This window comes from Dreissena polymorpha, chromosome 2 (genome assembly GCF_020536995.1).
Source record: "Dreissena polymorpha isolate Duluth1 chromosome 2, UMN_Dpol_1.0, whole genome shotgun sequence".
NCBI classification, from domain to species: domain Eukaryota; kingdom Metazoa; phylum Mollusca; class Bivalvia; order Myida; family Dreissenidae; genus Dreissena; species Dreissena polymorpha.
In genome coordinates this window covers 15,054,145-15,075,065 of record NC_068356.1, presented here as the reverse complement: position 1 = coordinate 15,075,065, position 20,921 = coordinate 15,054,145, and the positions used below count along the sequence as shown (strand labels likewise).

Genomic DNA, 20,921 nt, shown 5'->3' with positions numbered 1-20,921 from the left:
TAATACATAACAATATATTATCTGAGATACAATGCCACAGACACATAGTGTAGTAAGTTAGTTCTTTTTTAACGAGGCAACTAAGAACTTTTACAGGTATGGAAAATTATTGTTTTGTGTGTTTGATTTTTTTCCCTCAATCTCTGGATTGTAATACTGAGAGGTTAAATATAACTTACACCGGCTTTGTGTTCTCAAACTCTACCCAGAAATTGTGCTATGTTCTTTGCATACTAAATGACATACTTATTAACAACTTATTGATTACATACAGGAGTATCATTCATAAGCATATTGGCTTGTGCTTATTATTTACATGTTATGTTGTATGATTATATACATGTGTTTTTATGAATAACCTTAATGACTTGTGCTTCTCTCCAAATGGTATGTAGTACAGTTATATACATGAGTATTATTTACAAGCTCATTGACTAGTGCTTTTTTGTTCTCATGTTATGTTGTATAGTTATATACATTAGAATCATTCATAAGCTCATTGGCTTGTGTTTTTTTGGTGTGCACAATTTGTGTTGCATAATTATATACATGAGTATTATGCATAAACACATTGGCTTGTTTTTTTGTTCACATGTTGCTTTTTATGGTTGTTCATATGTTTTATTTTATTTTATTTTTTTCTATGTCTCTACTAGGGACACGTCTTTTATTGTGTTTTCCTCTTACTTGTGTGATTATCTTTTTTTACTTCTTCAAGTCTATGGAATATTTATCTTTTTGTATTCTTAATTTTTGTTTTCTATTTTTGTTTGTATGTATGGACATCTTATGTCCTATAAGAGAAACCAACTGGACACATTTTAAAATAAAAATTTACTGGACAAGCACATACAAATTACGATTCACACCACCCTCCACCTACTTAAATGATTAAATTATGTTCTTTAAATGTTAAAGGATTAAACAATAAAGACAAACGCATAAAAATCTTCAAATGGTTAGACGAAAAAAAAAATAGTATATGCCTTTTACAAGAATGTCATTTGACACCTACTTTAGCACAAACCTTAAAAGATGAATGGGACGGAGAAATCTATCTCAGTGGAGAACATACTAATAAACAAGGCATTGCCTTTCTGATAAAAAATAATATAGGTGTCACAGTCGATAACTTTAAGGAAATAATAATTGGCAGACAAGCAAGTATAGATATCAAAATACACGAAACACAAATAACATTAATCAACGTCTACGGCCCTAACATAGACGATTCCACCTTTTACGAAACATTACAATCCTTTATAATAAATAACCAAGATAAAAACATTATAATCGGTGGTGATTTCAATACGGTCCTGAACCCATTAATAGATAAAAAGAATGGAAACCTTTATACTCATACTAAAAATAGAAACATTTTAAACAACATAATTGAAAACTACAATATGATAGACATCTGGCGTACAGTATACCCAAACGAGAGCAAATTCACCTGGCATTCAAGCACAAAACCAACAATATTTTGTAGATTAGACTATTTTTTAATATCTGAATCTCTTTGCAACATTATTGACACATGTAAAATAAAACCAGGATTTATGACTGACCACTCTCTAGTTGAACTTAAACTGCACAATATACAACCTGAAAGAGGCCCAGGATACTTTAAAATTAACAACAGCATCTTATTAGATACACAATATCAAACACAAATAAAACAGGAAATATTAAATACAGTTCAAAATAATAAAGATGCAAACCCAAACACCTTATGGGAAGTAATTAAAGGAAATATACGTAACACAACAATTAGATACACATCATTTAAACAAAAAGAAACACACAAACTTGAAACTGAAACCATCAAAACCATTGAAACACTTGAAAAACAATTGCATCAAACAAACACAAATGACACCACCGACATTGAAAATGAAATAACATTAAAAAAACAAATATTAGATGGAATCTATCATACACATCTCAATGGAATAATACTAAGAGCGCGGGCACAGCATGTTGAACACAATGAAAAGAATACAAAATACTTCGCAAACATTGAAAAACGTAGAAGTGAACAAAAAACTGTACACAAATTAGTAGTCAATGGCAAAGATATAACAAACAGAACTCAAATACTAGAAGAACAACGTTTGTTTTTCGAAACCCTCTATAAACGAAAAAATGCTGAAAATAACACTCTTTTTAAAAATACACATCATGCTTTAAACCAGGAAGAAAAAGAACTGTGCGACGGATTGCTTAATGAATATGAATGTGGATTAGCCCTAAAAGAAATGCAAAATAACAAAAGCCCAGGATCTGATGGCATCACAATCGAATTTTATAAAATATTCTGGAATGATATAAAAACACATCTAATTAATTCACTTAACTATTCATTTAACAACGAAAACTTAACTACGCTACAAAAACAAGGTATTATTTCACTTATTCCAAAACCTGGAAAAAACTTAGAATCCTTATCAAACTGGCGCCCGATTAGTTTACTAAACAATGATTACAAAATTGCAACTAAAAGTATAGCAAACAGAATAAAAAAAATATTACCATCAATCATTTCAAAATCTCAATCTGGTTTCATAAAAGGACGTTACATTGGCGAAAACGTTCGTCTTATCCAAGAATGCATAAACTATTTCAACAATTCAAATAATCCTGGTCTAATATTCTTTGCAGACTTTGAAAAGGCATTCGATTCGCTTGATCATTCATTTATGTTCTCTTGCTTAGAAAATATGAACTTTGGTGAAAGTCTCATTCAATGGGTCAAACTATTCTATACCGATATTAACAGTATAATCATCAACAATGGCTTCTTTTCAAACAGTTTTAACATCGAACGAGGGGTTCGACAAGGATGTCCACTCTCATCATCGCTATTTATTATTTGCATAGAGTATCTATCACATCACATCCAATCAAATGAACACATAAAAGGCATATCACTAGAACCTGACGAAGAAATCAAACAATCCCTATTTGCTGATGATGCAACTTATTTTTTAAATAACAATAGCGATTCTTTCCATAACCTCATAGAGTCGCTAACCATTTACGGAATGACATCGGGTCTTAAACTAAACAAAAGTAAATGTACTGTGCTACGAGTAGGTAAATTAAAACAAAGTAATGTTCAATATAAAAAAGAAATGAAATTTAATTGGACTTCCGATGAAGCCACAACGTTAGGAATTACATTCACAAATAATGAAAAGGATACAGTTCTTAAAAACATAATACCTAAATTACAGAATTTTAAAAACTGCTTAAAATCATGGCATCATCGTAAACTTACACTAATCGGAAAAAACACAGTATTGAAAACGTTTGCACTTCCTAAATTAATATATGTATTAACAGTTCTCCCAAATCCACCAAGTGATGTTATTAACGATATAAAATCAGCAATATTCAATTTCATATGGGACGGTAAGCCTGATAAAATAAAAAGAACTCAGTTAATTCAATCTGTAGAAAATGGAGGTATCCAATTAACGAACATTGAATCATTCTTGAATGCAATCAAATGCAGCTGGGTTAAACGATACCTAGATAATACCAATACGAGTAAATGGAAATTATTCTACCAGAAAATCCTAAAAAAATATGGTGACTCCTTACTCTTTGAATGTAACATCAGCAATAATATCTTACATGAAATTGCAAACGAAAACATATTTCTGTCTGATGTTCTATCAGCGTGGAGTGATGTCACTCATAACTTAGAGACCCAAACCAGCAGTAAAACAATTTTATGGAACAATAAAGACATAACTTCAAACAATAAGACGTTTTTCTATAAAGACTGGTTTGAACGAAGCATTAAATATGTCGACCAATTATATGACTACAGAATTAAGGATTTCTACTCTTTTGATAATATATGCTACATATACGGAATACCTTCAAATAATTTTTTGAAGTACTACACACTTATCAAAAGCATACCCATACATATTAAATCGGAAACCAATACAAATAATACACCATGTACTCAAACAACATTTGTAGAAAACATACTTGGAAGAAAAAACAAAACAAATAAAATATTTTACACACTACAAATTAAAAACCCTACAGAAAACTCCAAAATCCAAAATAAATGGCAAGTTCTTTTTGGAGAAAATGAACTTAATTGGAAACACATATTTACCATGCCATATAAAGCAACTATTGAAAGCACACTGAGAAATTTTCAATATAAATACATCCATAGAATTATAGCTACAAATAAATATCTTTTTAAATGTAAATTATCTAACTCAAATCTGTGTGACTTCTGCAGTGAAAACATTGAAACTATAGAACATCTTTTTTGGGAGTGCAAACACATCCAGCCTATTTGGAATCAATTAATATCTTTTCTTGAACAACATCAACTAAACGTTAAACTATCTCTCTTAAATGTAAGTTTCGGAATTAACTCATTGAAATCAATAGACTGTAATAATATTGTGAATTTTATGGTTATATTAATGAAATATTTTATCTTAAACATGAAGTACAAAAAACAAGTACCAAATTTTAATTGTTTTGTCCATAGTCTTAAACTAAAAATTCAAATTGAGAAAGAAATAGCCCTCAGTAATGACACATTACACATCTTTGAACAAAAATGGAATCGGATTAAATTCTCATAATGTTTTGTCCACTTATATACATTTCACTCTAATGTTAGTCTATCTCTCTAAAATAGTTTGTTTATTTTTTTTTATTCTTTTTTTTTTCAGTCAGACAAGATCGTTGTGAATATACAACAAAACACACAAGTCCAGTATCTTTTCTTTCAACTTTATACAATTCATCATATTTCATAACTATTCCTCTGTTGTTCTTTTCTTTTCTCTCAAAAAAAAATAAATATATATTAGCATATCTTGTATAACATGTCTGAACTATATTGCTTTGTACAATCACTATGTTGTATGATCATATACATGTTTACATTGTATGTATGATATTGAATAAAAAAAAAAAAAAAAAAAAAAAAAAAATTTATAAATTAAAGAGAATAGGCACCAATATAAAATTTAATCATTTTTTTTTTTAAAGACCTGCAAAATTTCTACGATCACCTTTTTACAAAAATACGATCCTGATCCTACTAAGCGACCTGAATACAGTTCATAATTTGACATGTGCATAAAGCACTGCAGATCGGTACTATCTGGATTTGCAGTACATAGATCACCATTGTGATTTATCCTCATCACGATATAAAATGTTTGGTATTTCATTTAGATCAGTGTATGAAATTCGCACTAGCCCGATAGCCCCGGGCTAGTTGATCTCGTTTTGGGCTACTGAATTTCCCTAGGTACTTGCCCGATTTTTCCAACTTTTGAAAATTAAAAATGCTCAAATATTATTTTCATCCATCGTTTGAACCATATCTACATTTATTTAGCATTGTATCGCGTTTCCTCACCTTCCTGATTATGTTGACATGAAGAGAGTTTGAATGACGTTTTTGTTTTGACACTGTGCGTTTAGAATGCGGATCTACTCAGGCACATGGTCTATATTGAAACGCACGCTTTCCAGGCGTGGAACTTTACTCTGTCAGCAACAATTATGTGCTCTTATTAAATTACGGGTTTTACATGGCATCATGTATAGTGAATGGTGCACATGCGTATAAAGGGACTTAAAAATATTATCACGTGGCGGTAGAAAAATTGTGTAATTCAGTTCTATAAATGGACATGATGAAATATACTTGTACTGAAATTAAATTGCTACCACATACAATTTGTAACGGGTATTGTTTTCACAAATTACTCACCATAAGTAATTAATCGCTCACCATTTGCTTTCAACTTCTCATAAGGAACAATTGTTGTTTAAGTAATTGTTTACGATGAAAAAAGTGTGATGATGATACCCGACACCGTCTTTAATGTACTGTTTATTAACCGATGGATATTATGCAAATTTTAAAACTGTTATTTCTTGTAAATCAATCTGCGATAAACGCCAACTTCAAGACTGACGTCAATCAAAAATAAAGATCGCCAGTTAACCCTGCCCTTATACGCATTCTCGTTACCGATTGCTTTATTTGTTTTGGCGACTGAAAGTTACCAGAGAATTTTTCGTGTTGCATCTGTGTCAGCATACATGGTTGTGTAATGTGACTTTATTATTCGATACTTTAATATCTCTTATCAGTGGGTGATCTATTACCTCATGTCATTTTTATGGCGATTAAGCGCAGAGCGCGGTTAACAGAATGAATGACCAGATTAACTGTTTGTGATTTGTACGTCCCGTGTATTAGAAAACAGATGCAGATTATTGGACGTTCAAGTAACTTCCACCATTTGTAAAATAGACGTACAACTGCCAGTTTGGGGCATTATTTACGCCCAGACGTCCATTAACGGAAACGCTGGGACATACATAAAGATTTTGCAGACAATATTGGGTACTACCGGTATAACAAATTTTAGACGATTGGCTAGTGTACCTTTAGTTATTTGTCATTTTAACACTGAAACTATCAATATAGACATTAGCTATGACACATGACGCCAGACTAAAAATGAATACATGTGACAATTAACACCAAATTGTAATACTTTATGTCCATCATTTGCTGGGTCCAGACTGAGCAGTTTGGGCTAGTAAACTTTGGTTCGGGCTTGTGAAAAATTCCATCTGGTAGCCTGAATGGGCTAGTGGTTTCAAAAGTGAAATTTGTACACTGTTATATATATACATGCACTAGAATATTTGCTGGAAACACATTATTTGCATACCCCTTTATTATAATTTAGTAATGTTTTTGTGCTTGCTATTTGGATCAGATAACGTTTATTAATGAACATATACATTACCTGATCAGTTTATGCATTTAACTGTAGGTGTAAACATGGGAAAAAAGCTGGGAGCTTGTTTATATATGTATTAAAACAATTCAGAAGTTTAAGTTAAGATTTCATGCATATCAAGGTAAATTTTGGAACATGTAAGACACATCTGGTTTTATTTATAATCAGTTAGTTGATATTACACTATGTTGTTATCCAAAATGATGGTGGTTTCTACATCATAAATGGTCTTCTCACATCAAGCATTCAAGCAAAGATGTAAATTTGTCAGGGCTCGAATTAAACACTCGCAAACAGGCCATTTGCGAGTTTATTTTTAAAAACGCGTCTAAAATGCGATTGCACAATTTAGGTACTCGCCATTTTTTGCGAGTTGGGGAAAAAACAAACAAATGTGCGGATTTACAAAAAATAATCGTCTGAAGATCGAGAGGATACAGTGGTCCATCTATGTTCTTTGCCGTCGATCATAATCTTCTAAGTTTATAATGTGACAGTTCCAAATCTGTTAACAACATTGTTTACCAGGGAGGTCAATCTGGCCAGTTTGTCTGCGAGGATTTACTTCTCGGTCGATGCACGTTTCTCTGTACGTCTCCGGGGCATAGTTGTTTCTGGATTTGTAAATACTGCCTTTATGGTACTCGATATATTTTGGAGAAAAACATAACCAAAAGAAATTAACGACTGGCTCAGTTAGAATTAAAATTTGAAAAGTGCAATAGCAAACATGAAATAAAAAAATTTATTCGTGAGTAAACTTTGTACACTGGACGTGAACGGAGTTCATAACACTGCTGACTATTTTAATAACACTAGTCACGTGACGTTTAAATTGTCGTCTACTAAAAAATACTCTTTACACTCAATTGTGTTACCCTGTTGCCTTAAAATTATAAAAACAAGTTTTTAGTTAAAATAAACATTGTTCTACCAGTGTTATATATTTGTGTATCTGTTACCACAGTATCACTACAAGTTCAGGGCTTTATTTTTCGAGTTTAGAACTAACAAAGGATGTATTTTTTTGAAAACTTGTATAGCGATTTGGAAAGAAAAAATGCGAGTTAAAATTTTAACAACTCGCATTTTTTTGCGAGTTGAATAAAAAAAATAATTCGAGCCGTGTATGTATATAAAAAAACAGCCTTCTACTTTAATCTTCTAACAAGCTATGTGTCTCACTTGATGTTAAACATCTGAAGTGTGTCTTAGTCTTACATGTATTTTGTAAATAGACCTCAGATTCAGAACTCATCTTTTCAAATCCTAAACATCTCTTCCATCACAAACATGTTTCAACAACTGTTTCTCATGAAATTTTCAACTTGACAAAAACTATTAAAAGAAAGCATTTGACCATATACAAATCTTACAAATTCAATGGAAACTCAATGAAAAAGGCAACGACCATTTTTTACAAAATATATTTCTTTCTCACAATAACATAAACATAGTGAAGAATGCAATCAATACAGGTTTATGCCATTTGATGTCAGTTATATTCTTAAGCTCATACTTACCGTATATTATCAAATCGATGTCAAACACGGCGTACTTATTGTTCTTTTTTTCACAATTGTAATCAAAACACAAAAACTTTTGTATTATTGGGCGCCATATTGGCCGATAGTGAAAATGGATGATGCGCATGCTCAAGACGCAAAACATTCAAAACTACCTCGCCACTACAGGGCAGGTATAAAACCCGGAACTATCCGGAAATCTTTATGGTAAAACCCGGAACCGATATAAATGGTTATAACTTCATTATTATTCGTCCGATATTAATTATAATGGTACCGTTGTAAAGAAGATCCTCTACAGATTCTAACCATATCAAAATATTTTATGGCAGGGTCGTAGTCGGCCTGCAAATCGCGGACAAAGTCGGCCTGTTTTAACGTTTTTTTTTACACACGCAAATGCCGAGAAGAAAACCCGGAACCGATATAAATGGTTATAACTTCATTATTATTCGTCCGATATTAATTATAATGGTACCGTTGTAAAGAAGATCCTCTACAAATTCTAACCATATCAAAATATTTTAAGGCAATGTCGTAGTCGGCCTGTAAATCGCGGACAAAGTCGGCCTGTTTTAACGGTTTTTTTTACACACGCAAATGCCGAGAAGAAAACCCGGAACCGATATAAATGGTTATAACTTCATTATTATTCGTCCGATATTAATTATAATGGTACCGTTGTAAAGAAGATCCTCTACAGATTCTAACCATATCAAAATATTTTATGGCAGGGTCGTAGTCTGCCTGTAAATCGCGGACAAAGTCGGCCTGTTTTAACGGTTTTTTTTACACACGCAAATGCCGTAAAGAAAACCCGGAACCGATATAAATGGTTATAAATGCATTATTATTCGTCCGATATTAATTATAATGGTACCGTTGTAAAGAAGATCCTCTACATTTTCTAACCATATGAAAATATTTTATGGCAGGATCGTAGTCGGCCTGTAAATCGCGGACAAAGTCGGCCTGTTTTAACGTTTTTTTTACACACGCAAATGCCGTAAAGAAAACCAGGAACCGATATAAATGGTTATAAATGCATTATTATTCGTCCGATATTAATTGTAATGGTACCGTTGTAAAGAAGTTCCTCTACAGTTTCTAATTATATATAAAATAGTTTATGGCAGGGTCGATCAGAGTCGGCCTGTAAATCGCGGACAAAGTCGGCCTGTTTTAACGGGGGTTTTTTACACACGCAAATGCCGTAAAGAAAACCCTGAAAAGGAAAAAGGGAATTATAAAAACATTATTATTAATTCGATATTAATTATAATGGTATCGTTGCAAAGAAGAACCTCCACAGTTTCTAACCATGTTAAAATATTTTATGGCAGGGTCAGTGCCAACCTGTAAATCGCGGTCAAAATTGACCGAAAAATACCGTTTTGTTTTTGTACACAAAACAATGTCTTGAGGAAAACACGTAAAAGCTAAAAGGGGCTATAAAAGCATCCTTTTTCTAACCGACCATACATTTTTGGTACCGTTGTTATGGTTTTCTTCCACTGTTTCTAAATATGTAAAAAAAATTGTGAGAAAGCATAATATGAAATAAGGCGATGCATCAAAGCGAGCTCAATTAATCTGTAATAGAAGAAACCACGGACTCTAGATGACAATATACAATATACGCACCGTGAAGAAACTAACTCACAACTTATATACAGAAAATATTTGAATTAAATAATTAAAGGCACTTCTAGCAGAAGAACCTGGAGTTCGTAAAGACTTTTATTAAAAAGTAAGGAAATGAACTTTCAATTATTACTTTAATCAGCAATTCAACAACAAACGGGCCATATTAAAGGGTTTCATGTGACCTAATGAACTGAACTGTTAGCCCAAAAACCCCGCCCAAAACAGATTGTCATCCTATTCGTTGCCATCCTTGCAACCACAATTTACCTACGAAGGTCAGATCGGGATTCGAACCCGAAACCACCCATTAGCCATCTAAATAAGATATGATTCCGGCCTGGGTTGCTCTACCAATTAAGCTATTCTGACCTTTTGAAAAATATATGGGTAAACTGCAATTCTGTTGAATAGCATGATTAACTTGCTTAGAAAAACAACTTAATAGAACAACTTTTTGCTACTTTACACGGCATTTTTGGCATTTTTTCTATTTTTGGAAATGTTGTAAACTGTTGTTTAGTAATACATTCTAATAAATGTGCTCTCATTCTTGGTATATCATATCTGATAATTGAAAAATCTACATCATAATTGTTGTGTAACACCTCAGTAAGATTTGCAATAGCAAAAACACCACAATCTGTGTAATTAGGTTGACGTTGTACGTCGGGTATTTGTACTTGTACACTGCGCTCTCCATTTTCATAGATTTGAGCGATTTGAATTGAAATACTACTGTTTAGAGTTCTTGGAGATTTTAAACTGTCCACCACAATAACATGTCGATCTTTCTGTGATTGGTATGGTAATACCCAGTGATTACTGGCGTTGTAATGTATTTGGGCGGACGGGGGATTTTGTTTCGTTAAACGTTTATTTATATCCCAGGTACCTAAATCATGATTAAAGTACGGAGCAAGAAGTGTGTTCTGCATCCCACTGTCAAGCGCGAATTGTTCTTTTAGCATTTGCTGACATTTGTTTATTATTGGGTCGTTCAGCCACCCAGATGGATTTTTAACTAGCTCTAAATCTATTGTAGATATATTTGCAATTTCTACATTATCGGCTTCCGCGTCGTCAATGGTCATTTGATTACAACACGTCTGTCCACTGGTAAATGAATCATCGCTGCTTATATTTAAATGGTTTTCTTCTTCGAGAACGTCTTCTGCAATTGAACTTAAATTGTTGTCAAACTTTATTTGTTTACAAGAAGTGAATGAATTGTTGGTGTTCCGGCTTCTTTTTTTAGACGTTGGTGTTTTGGGGGTTGATGCTATTAAATTGGCGAGCTTTTGTTTCAGCGATGTGTCGCAAGATTTTTCAGTTGGTGTCATGAGTATTGAATCGGGTGCTGGGTTAATTTCGAAGTCGGCTTTTTTCGGTTTCTTTTGTCCCGTTTTTTTTGGCAACACGCGGTTTGCTATTTTTTCGGAGAAGCGTGAGATTTTTAAGCGTGCGTTTATCACAGATTCCATCAATACCAAAATATGAATCATTTTCTGCACACGTGAAATGCAAATTATTTCATTGCGAATGAGATGCTAATAGATTGATGTAATGACAGCGATGAATTGAAAGAATCTGTTTGTCTTACATGTACACTATACATGAAAGGAAGGTATCATTAATCTCGTTTATTTTATATATATTATTATGAAAAATTATTCCGTAAAAGGCATAGTCAAACGGAAAAACTTTTCATGGTTATTATAATATATCATTCCTTCACTAAAATGAATGATATCTCTTTGGATAGTTGTCAATTTTGTGGTTCAAAATTGAAATGTCATAATATGTAACGTCTCTTACAGAGTATATAATATATACGATTTTGTAGTGACTGTCATGTTTTATACATAGCACACACAATGCACCCATATCCGATTTTTCGTCATTTAAAGTCAAAAGTTTCAATTGGTTGCATCAAAATATCACTCACTACAAGTTGGTTTTTAACTACTTCAAAAAATGAAAATGTCCCTTTAATTGACTATAGAGGATTTGACACCATTTTGTTAATGCTGTTAGTACAGATGACATAATAGTTTCAGATTTTAATTCGCACCTTTCGCTTAACTCAACGTTCAATGGCACGCGCACTTATTATTGTAACTAATGCAAGCTAAAATTAATATGTGAATACTTTCTAAAAAACCACTATCCTGCGAAAATGGATCTTATTTGATTGTGGTTCCCTCTTAAGTTGTCCGTCGACTTTAAGAATAATGTGTCAGTAATAAAAGTATTGTACATATTCACATGCTTTGTAATAAATGAAAGATGCAAATGTGTCCAATTCATCTTTTTCAGTGCGCTTAATGTAGCTTTTTTACCTGTGACTACGTGCTTATTTTTTCGAATAAATGAAAGATTCAAATGTGTCTTATTGATATACTACTACATGCTATACTGCCAGAGTCATGCGAAAATGGATCTTATTTCTTAATATCCAACTTAATTAGCGCCGTCTTTATAAAGGCTATGTCTATTTAAAGAACAGATTACGGGGCGCCTAAATTACAGTGAAGTTTATACTAATGTGCAACAATGATGTGGGTCCACTCTCGTTGTTTATTTTAAATGTACATAACAATTTGGCAATAAATGACATCAGTTATTTTCAGTAAATCCAATTTGTTCATAACAGTAGCCAGGTGCCTGAGATAGAGCTGATAAATAGGGATAACCACAGCGGGTGGCTAATACACAGTGTAGACTTCCCCTGTTTTATTATTGGAATTGTTTTTTATCTGATTGGCATTTATGAAGTGTATTAATTCGGGTCTGTTGGCGATCATTTTATGTGCAAAACTGTGTTTCTTACATACTTTCAATCGTTATGCTTTTGAACACAATTTCATGAAACCATTTAATTAAATACATTGGCGCGTTGGAACATGAATTATAAATCAAGCTGAGTGGTATCAGTTTTTAAATCGCATAACTCGCTTAAATCAACGTTCAATGTCACGCACGCTTAACAAAATTATAAAAACATCACGTGATTCATTATATTTGTTTAAAAAAGTATGTACACATATTATATGTATTGGTATATTTTGTTTTTGTTTTTAATCAACAAGAAAAAATAAAACATTGTCATATATATAGCGCTTTACCTTTGCAAAATTCTACATTACATAAAGAAGTATCGTATTTGTTAAAGTGAACATGCTTGACATATTTATAATGCATTATTACAAGTATTATAGTGCAAACGGAATTTGACCTTTAACTTTATGCAATCCACATTTTTAAGCGTCGTATTGTAACAGTAGCAGACAACAGGCATCAGGTTAATAAGAATAACTGATGTATGTATTGAACGTGAATAACATCACCAAGTAACATGTTTTGAAATTACAAATAATAGTATAACATTATTCATCTATCAATGGTCATTAAAAGCTATGTTTAAAAGCAAATAATATCACAACGTTTGCCGAAATAAACAATTATTCTGTGTTTGTGTCACGCTCTATTGGTATTTAAGTCGGTCCATACAATCACCGAAAAGCACCGAAAAACACTCAATTTCTCTCTCTATATATGCAATATATCGTTTCTAGCGTGTGTTAACGGGTTTAATTAGTTATTAATGGTTATATGAATGTATTTTGCCCAAAATTGGATAAATATCGGCAATATACCGACCGAATAGCAATTCATGTGAAGACCGAAAAGCAATCAATTTCTCGCTATATAAATGAAAAATTGCGTTTCTATTGTGTGTAACGGATTAAATGAGTTATAAATGGTTATATTTTATGCATACTTATACTACCTTTTGTTTATTATGATGTATTAATGCCCAAAATTGGATAAATATCGGCAATATACCGCCCGAAAAGCACTTCATGTGACGACCGAAAAGCACTCAATTTCTCGCTATATATATATGAAAACTGGCGTTTCTATTGTGTGTAAACGGACTAAATTAGTTATAAATGGTTATATTTCATGCATATTTATACTACCTTGTGTTTATTATGATGTATTAATGCCCCAAATTGGATAAATATCGGCAATATACCGACCGAAAAGCACGTCATGTGAAGACCGAAAAGCACTCGATTTCTCGCAATATATATTAAAAATTGCGTTTCTGTTGTGTGTAAATGGACTAAATTAGATAAAAATGGTTATATTTCAGGCATATTTATACTACCTTGTGTTTATTATGATGTATTAATGCCCAAAATTGGATAAATATCGGCAATATACCGACCGAAAAGCACTTCATGTGAAGACCGAAAAGCACTCCCGCGACAGCACAGAATCACAGAAAAGCACTCAATTTTTTCATATTTACATGAAAGTAAGCCATAAGTGCCGTTTATAATGGATTGAAAACATGTACGTATTAATTAAGTCATTAATGACTTCGTTAAATATTGATTTAAGTTTAAAGATTACGCACAATAGTATTTTTATTTGCAACCGAAAAGCACTATCGCGCCAGCATAGAATCACCGAAAAGCACTCAATTATTCTATATATACATGAAAGTAAACTATAAGGGCCGATTTTAATGGAGTGAAAAAATGTACATATTTATTCAGTCAATAATGACTTCGTAAAATATTGATTTAAGTTTAAACATAAAAAAGGCAGTTCTTCTTTTCATTTGCATCAAATTAAAGGTTAAAGACCGATTGTTTAAAAAAACTGCTATTTTATGAATATATATCAAGCACGTACACTTAACAAAAAAATACGATATTTCTTTATTTAATGTAGAATTTTGAAATAGTAAAGCGCTTTATACATAACAATGCTTCTTTCTGGTACTTCTTGAGTAAATAAACAACAATGTATAGCATATTATATTTGTACATAATTTATAAAAAGAACTATGCGCGTCCCATTGAACGTTGAGTTAAGCGAGAGTTGAGAATTAAATTACACATTCATTGTTTTATTTTATTTTTTAATTTAAATGATTGAAAAATTATGTCAGAAAACCAGCTTTTCTGCATTAAATGACCTTTAACAAAACGCCATCAGACCCGAATGAATACACGTCATTTATTCCAAGCAGGTAAATAACAAATACTATAATAAAACAGGAGAAGTCTACACTGTGTATTAGCAACCTGCTGTGGTTATCGTATCAGCTCAATACACAGGAACATGGCCATAATGGCTACTGTACTGGAAAAATTGGATTTACAGTCAAAATAACCAATTTCGTTTAAGTCTACACTGTGTATTAGCAACTTGCTGTGGTGATCTTATCAGCTCAATACACAGGAACATGGCTACTGTACGGAAAAAAATGGATTTACAGCCAAAATAACTGATTTCATTTATTGCTGAAGTGGTGTGTAATTTAAATTAATAACGAGCATTGATCCACCTCACCGTTGCACATTATATTAAATTAATTAATTTAATGAACTAATTAAAGACGGCGCTAATAAAGTGTGAAGGTGGAAATTAAGAAATAAGATATATTTTCGCATGACACTGAATACACACGATACATGGATAAAATATAAATAAGACAAATTTGAATCTTTCATTTCTCCAACAAAATAGCACGTAGTCACATATATAAGATAGCTTAAAGACCAGAAAACAATATAAGTTAGACACATTTGCATCTTTCATATCTTAAAAAAACAAACATGTGAATCTAAAGCAAAAAAAAACCGTTAAAACAGGCTGACTTTGACCGGGATATACAGGCGGACTCTGACCCTGCCATAACTTATTTTGACATGGTTAATAACTGTGGAGTATCTTCTTTACAACGGTACCACTATAATTAATATCGAACGAATAATAATGCATTTATAACCATTTTCGCTTTGATGCTTCGCCTTATTTCATATTATGCTTTCTCACAATATTTTTTTACATATTTAGAAACAGTGGAAGAATACCGTAACAACGGTACCAAAAATGTATGGTCGGTTGGGAAAAGGATGCTTTTATAACCCCTTTTAGCTTTTCCGTGTTTTCATCAAGACATTGTTCTGTGTAAAAAAACACGGTATTTTTCGGTCAACTTTTACCGCACAGCGATTTACAGGTTGACACTGTCCCTGCCATAAAATATTTTAACATCATTAGAAACTGTGGAGGTCCTTCTTTGCAACGGTACCATTATAATTAATATCGGACGAATAATAATGCATTTATAACCATTTATATTGGTTCCGGGTTTTCTTTACGGCATTTGCGTGTGTAAAAAAACCCCGTTAAAACAGGCCGACTTTGTCCGCGATTTACTGGCCGACTACGACCCTGCCATAAAATATTTTGATATGGTTAGAATCTGTAGAGGATCTTCTTTACAACGGTACCATTATAATTAATATCGGACGAATAATAATGAAGTTATAACCATTTATATCGGTTCCGGGTTTTCTTCTCGGCATTTGCGTGTGTAAAAAAAAAACGTTAAAACAGGCCGACTTTGTCCGCGATTTAGAGGCCGACTACGACCCTGCCATAAAATATTTTGATATGGTTAGAATCTGTAGAGGATCTTCTTTACAACGGTACCATTATAATTAATATCGGACGAATAATAATGAAGTTATAACCATTTATATCGGTTCCGGGTTTTCTTCTCGGCATTTGCGTGTGTAAAAAAAACGTTAAAACAGGCCGTCTTTGTCCGCGATTTACAGGCCGACTACGACCCTGCCATAAAATATTTTGATATGGTTAGAATCTGTAGAGGATCTTCTTTACAACGGTACCATTATAATTAATATCGGACGAATAATAATGAAGTTATAACCATTTATATCGGTTCCGGGTTTTACCATAAAGATTTCCGGATAGTTCCGGGTTTTATACCTCCCCAAAACTACATGCAGATTTTTAGACGCAGTTGCGAATTATTTAAGAGAGAAAACTCTTGTATGTTAATAAAATCAATTGTGTACGAGTTATCTTCCAATTATTATAATTGTTTCCCTTTTAGGTTCCACGTAGGGCGGGGGTCTGTTGACTAAAAAACCAATGAGCTGCATATGTCTTATATTTCAATTTTGATAGATACCGTGTATTTTCTACTCAGGTGGGGTGTTCCTTTTTGAACATCATTAAGATAAGATAATATTTATTTTAAGTCGGCAAGTGAATAAAACAACAAACATAAGCTATGCAGCTTGTACAACCGACTAAAAACATGATGAATACAGATAACAAGTGTATAAAAGCTGAAAGACTGAAACCAATTTGTAATTAAATAAGGCAAATATATATAAAATATAAAGAATTATATTATAACATCATTATAACATCAGATACGGTAATTTAAAAAGATTAGATTTGTCTGCTTAAAAGTCAGATAAATCAGGTATGTGTATTAATACACATACCTGGATAAATTAAGAAAAAAGAATAAAATATCCACTAAATTTCTTGTAAATAAATAAGAGGTTTAAACAAATATTTCAAGTACAGAAAAAATATATAATACAGCGTTGTTACTAAACATTTAACATATTATAAGCATATATACGTAAAACAGCACATTTAGTCACCAATAGACAATGCACAAAAGCTTGGATTTCTAAAACACATACATGTAAAGCACGTACAAATAAGGCAGAAGCTAGCACATTTAGTTTGCAGAGCATACAAAGCAGCACCTTTAGTTACCAATAAACAATACACAGTATCGAGGGTTTCTAAAACACATATAAATAATACAGAGACACAGCATCCATAAAAATAACAAAAAACAAGCAAATTCGTTGAATTGATATCCCCCGCCATTATAATTCTGGACACACAAGTTTTCTGGACGGATGGACAACGCCAACGTGCATCATCCTCTTATCCATAAATATACTCATACCAAGTTTCAATGAAATCCGTCAAAGCACTTCCAAGATATGGCTCCGGACACACAAAAAAGCATTTTTTCAAGATACAAAGGGCCATAACTCCGTTATTATCCGATGGTGTACAATGCCATTTGGCGTGCATCATCCTCTTATCCATATATATACTCATACCAAGTTTCAAGCAAATCCCCCAAAGAACTTCCAAGATATGGCTCCGGACACAAAAGTGCCGGACGGACGGACGGAAAGACGGACGGACGGATTGACGGACAACGCCAAAACAATATCCCTCCGCCTATGGCGAGGGATAAAAACAACAACAGAAGCTTGAAGATTTAGTATACAGAGCATACACAGACAGCGACAACTAAGCTAAGAAGAGACTAGCAACATATAGTAAAACTTAAGAACTAAGTGATGCTCCCTTGCTGTGGAGAACCCACTCTATCTGCAACTTTTGCACATACAGATTTTGCCATTCCATGATCCAATTAAAGTTTTAAATTGCGCAAAATTAGTCCATTATCTAAAGTCTTCCGGTAGGGATTTCCACAGCGAGGGGAAAGCATATATAAAAGAATTCTTACCATATGTTGATGTGCGTACTTGTGGCATCTGTAAAATATTGGTGTACCTAAACTTTATGGTTGACTGTCTCTTAACAACTAAATCGTAAAACAAAGGTGGAGAAATTTCATTTATGATTTTAAATGTTTCATTGATCTTATACGTCTTATTTGCCAGGACGGAAGGTCTACCCCTTGTAAAAGATCACTATTTAGAGTGCTATAGTCGTTACATATAAAACGAATTGCCCTTTTCTGAAGTTTTTCTATCTTTTTAATATTAGTTCCTGAATAGAAATGCCAGGTCATTGGACAAAAATTAAAATTTGATAAAACAAAAGTATGGAAATTAAAATCTTGTTTGCTACACTTAAATTTCTGCCAACTCTTTTTAAGATGTTAATCTGAGTTGCAGCCTTCTTACATAATCCTTGTTTATGCGTATCAAAATTAAGTTTATAATCTAAGTCAATACCAAGTAGTTTAACGACTTTTTCACGAGTAATATCAGCATCACCTATCTTAAATGAGTTTTTTTTTTTACAAAAAGTTAGTTTTTCTATTGCAAAAGATTGAAATTCGTCAGGGGTTGCTTGCATCTTATTAAAATGAAACCAATAAATAAGAATGTTACTTTCTTGTTGTAAGACACTTATAAGTTCATCAAAGTTTGATGTGTAAAATGAAAGAGTATTATCATCTGCATAATTAAATATGGTAGACTTGTTTATAAAATAAAAAAAATGTCATTAATAAATACGTTGAACAGTAGGGGCCCCAGGATAGACCCTTGGGGTACTCCTTTTGTTATACTGGCCCATGTACTAAGTGTATCTCCTATTTTAATTTGCTGTTTTCTGTTAGAAAGGTAAGACTGGAGGAGTCTGGTTGCAGGCTCTGACATACCATATGCTGACAGTTTTGGCAATAGAATATCGTGTGGCAGGCAATCGAAGGCCTTGGATAGGTCCATTATAATTGCTGCATTGGTTCTCAAATATAAAAGCTTAAAGGGGCCTTTTCACAGATTTTTTGGCATGTATTAAAGTTTGCCATTACATGCTTTATATTGATAAATGTAAACATTGGGTATAAAAAGCTCCAGTGAAAAATCAAGAATAAAATGTAAAAAACAAAAAAGTAACCCTCAACAGGGCTCTAACCACTGACCCCTGGAGTCCTGGAGTAAAAAGTTTACCCCTTAGACCACTCGGCCATCCGTGCTCATAAAATGAAGGTTGTATTTTATACTTTATGTAAGGAATCCTCGTAGTTTCACAAAATATAACGACAACAACCGTACTCTCCAAATTATTCAATCGTTACGCGTTGCAACGCTTTATAATTTTCAGGTTTTTAAATCGTCAAAAGATGCATATATAATGGCTATTTTAGAGCATGGTAAATGTTTAGTATTACTGTTTCCTCACAAATATCATACCTAAAACGAAAATTTGCGAATCTGAAACATTTTTTTTATTTTGTCAATTTACCGAAACGTGAAAAGGCCCCTTTGAAGTGACCTAGTAAGAAAGTGGAAAGTGGAATTTGTGCTCACATCTGAATACGCAGTCATCTTTGGTGCCAATTATCTAATCCAGGTACCTATAGGTTCCTGTCTAATCGTTATCGCTAAGACAACGCAATCAGAGGGGCGTAGGTGTTACTAGATGGCAGATCATTGAGGGAACTACGATCGAGATAACAGTTCCACATTCGCCATCGACAAGTGGATCTTCATCGCTCATTCGAAACGTCACTTTTTGGAAAATCGCTGTTAACAATTGGACACGATTTGGGGGATGACCACACTCTTTGTCAATTTTAAATGAACAGGGCAAATAGGCCCTTGAAATGAAAGTCTAACGAATCTGGTTTGGCAAGCAGTAATACAGCTTGCAGTGCTGCAACACGTGGACATATTTTCTGAGTTTTTTTTCTATTCTCTTTTTGAGTTTGAGGTGTTTTTTAGTACTTTGATTGTAAACTAGTGTAGAGAAAATGGGGATTCGGGTGACAGAGTGTTGCCGATCTTTAAGGTCACATATGACTGTTCATATGGTCATCATTAACCCATTTATGCCTAGCGTCTAGAAGAAAGGCCTTGGCAAACAGCGTAGACCCAGATGAGACGCCGCATGATGCGGCGTCTCATATGAGTCTGCGCTGTTTGTTTAAAGAAATTTCTAAAAGAAATATTCTAAATATAGAAATAAATATACTAGACATCCCTAATTTTGGAAATAAATCGATCCAATTTAGAAGGATGGGAGAGTCCACTAGGCATAAATGGATTAAATTATGTGTATTTTGATGATTTCCAGATAGAATTTTACGAATAGTTGTAACTTTGCATAGTTTAGTGACATGTATTCCAGTTTCTAAAACAGGGGTCATGTGTTCAATCATTTAAAGACCAGATCACAGCCGTAAGCTTGTGTTTTAATTTTTTGAGTGTAGTTAATTTTGCAATTTAATATTAATAAATAAAATGCGATAATTCTCATAACGTTTGGTTTAGCAAGTTTGCAGTTTAATTGACATCTA

General features: G+C 32.9%; 1 protein-coding gene across 1 annotated transcript in view; it reads right to left on the bottom strand.

The window, feature by feature from the left end:
- LOC127865961 (wings apart-like protein homolog) overlaps positions 1-17,033 on the bottom strand; it is a 59,974-nt gene extending 42,941 nt beyond the window's left edge. The window contains exons 1-3 of the mRNA XM_052406120.1: positions 16,825-17,033; positions 8,342-8,499; positions 7,344-7,432 (exon numbers count right to left, since the gene is read on the bottom strand). The gene's annotated coding sequence lies outside the window, so the exon portion shown is untranslated. The remainder of the gene's footprint in view (positions 1-7,343; positions 7,433-8,341; positions 8,500-16,824) is intronic.
- Between the last annotated feature and the right edge of the window lie 3,888 nt (positions 17,034-20,921).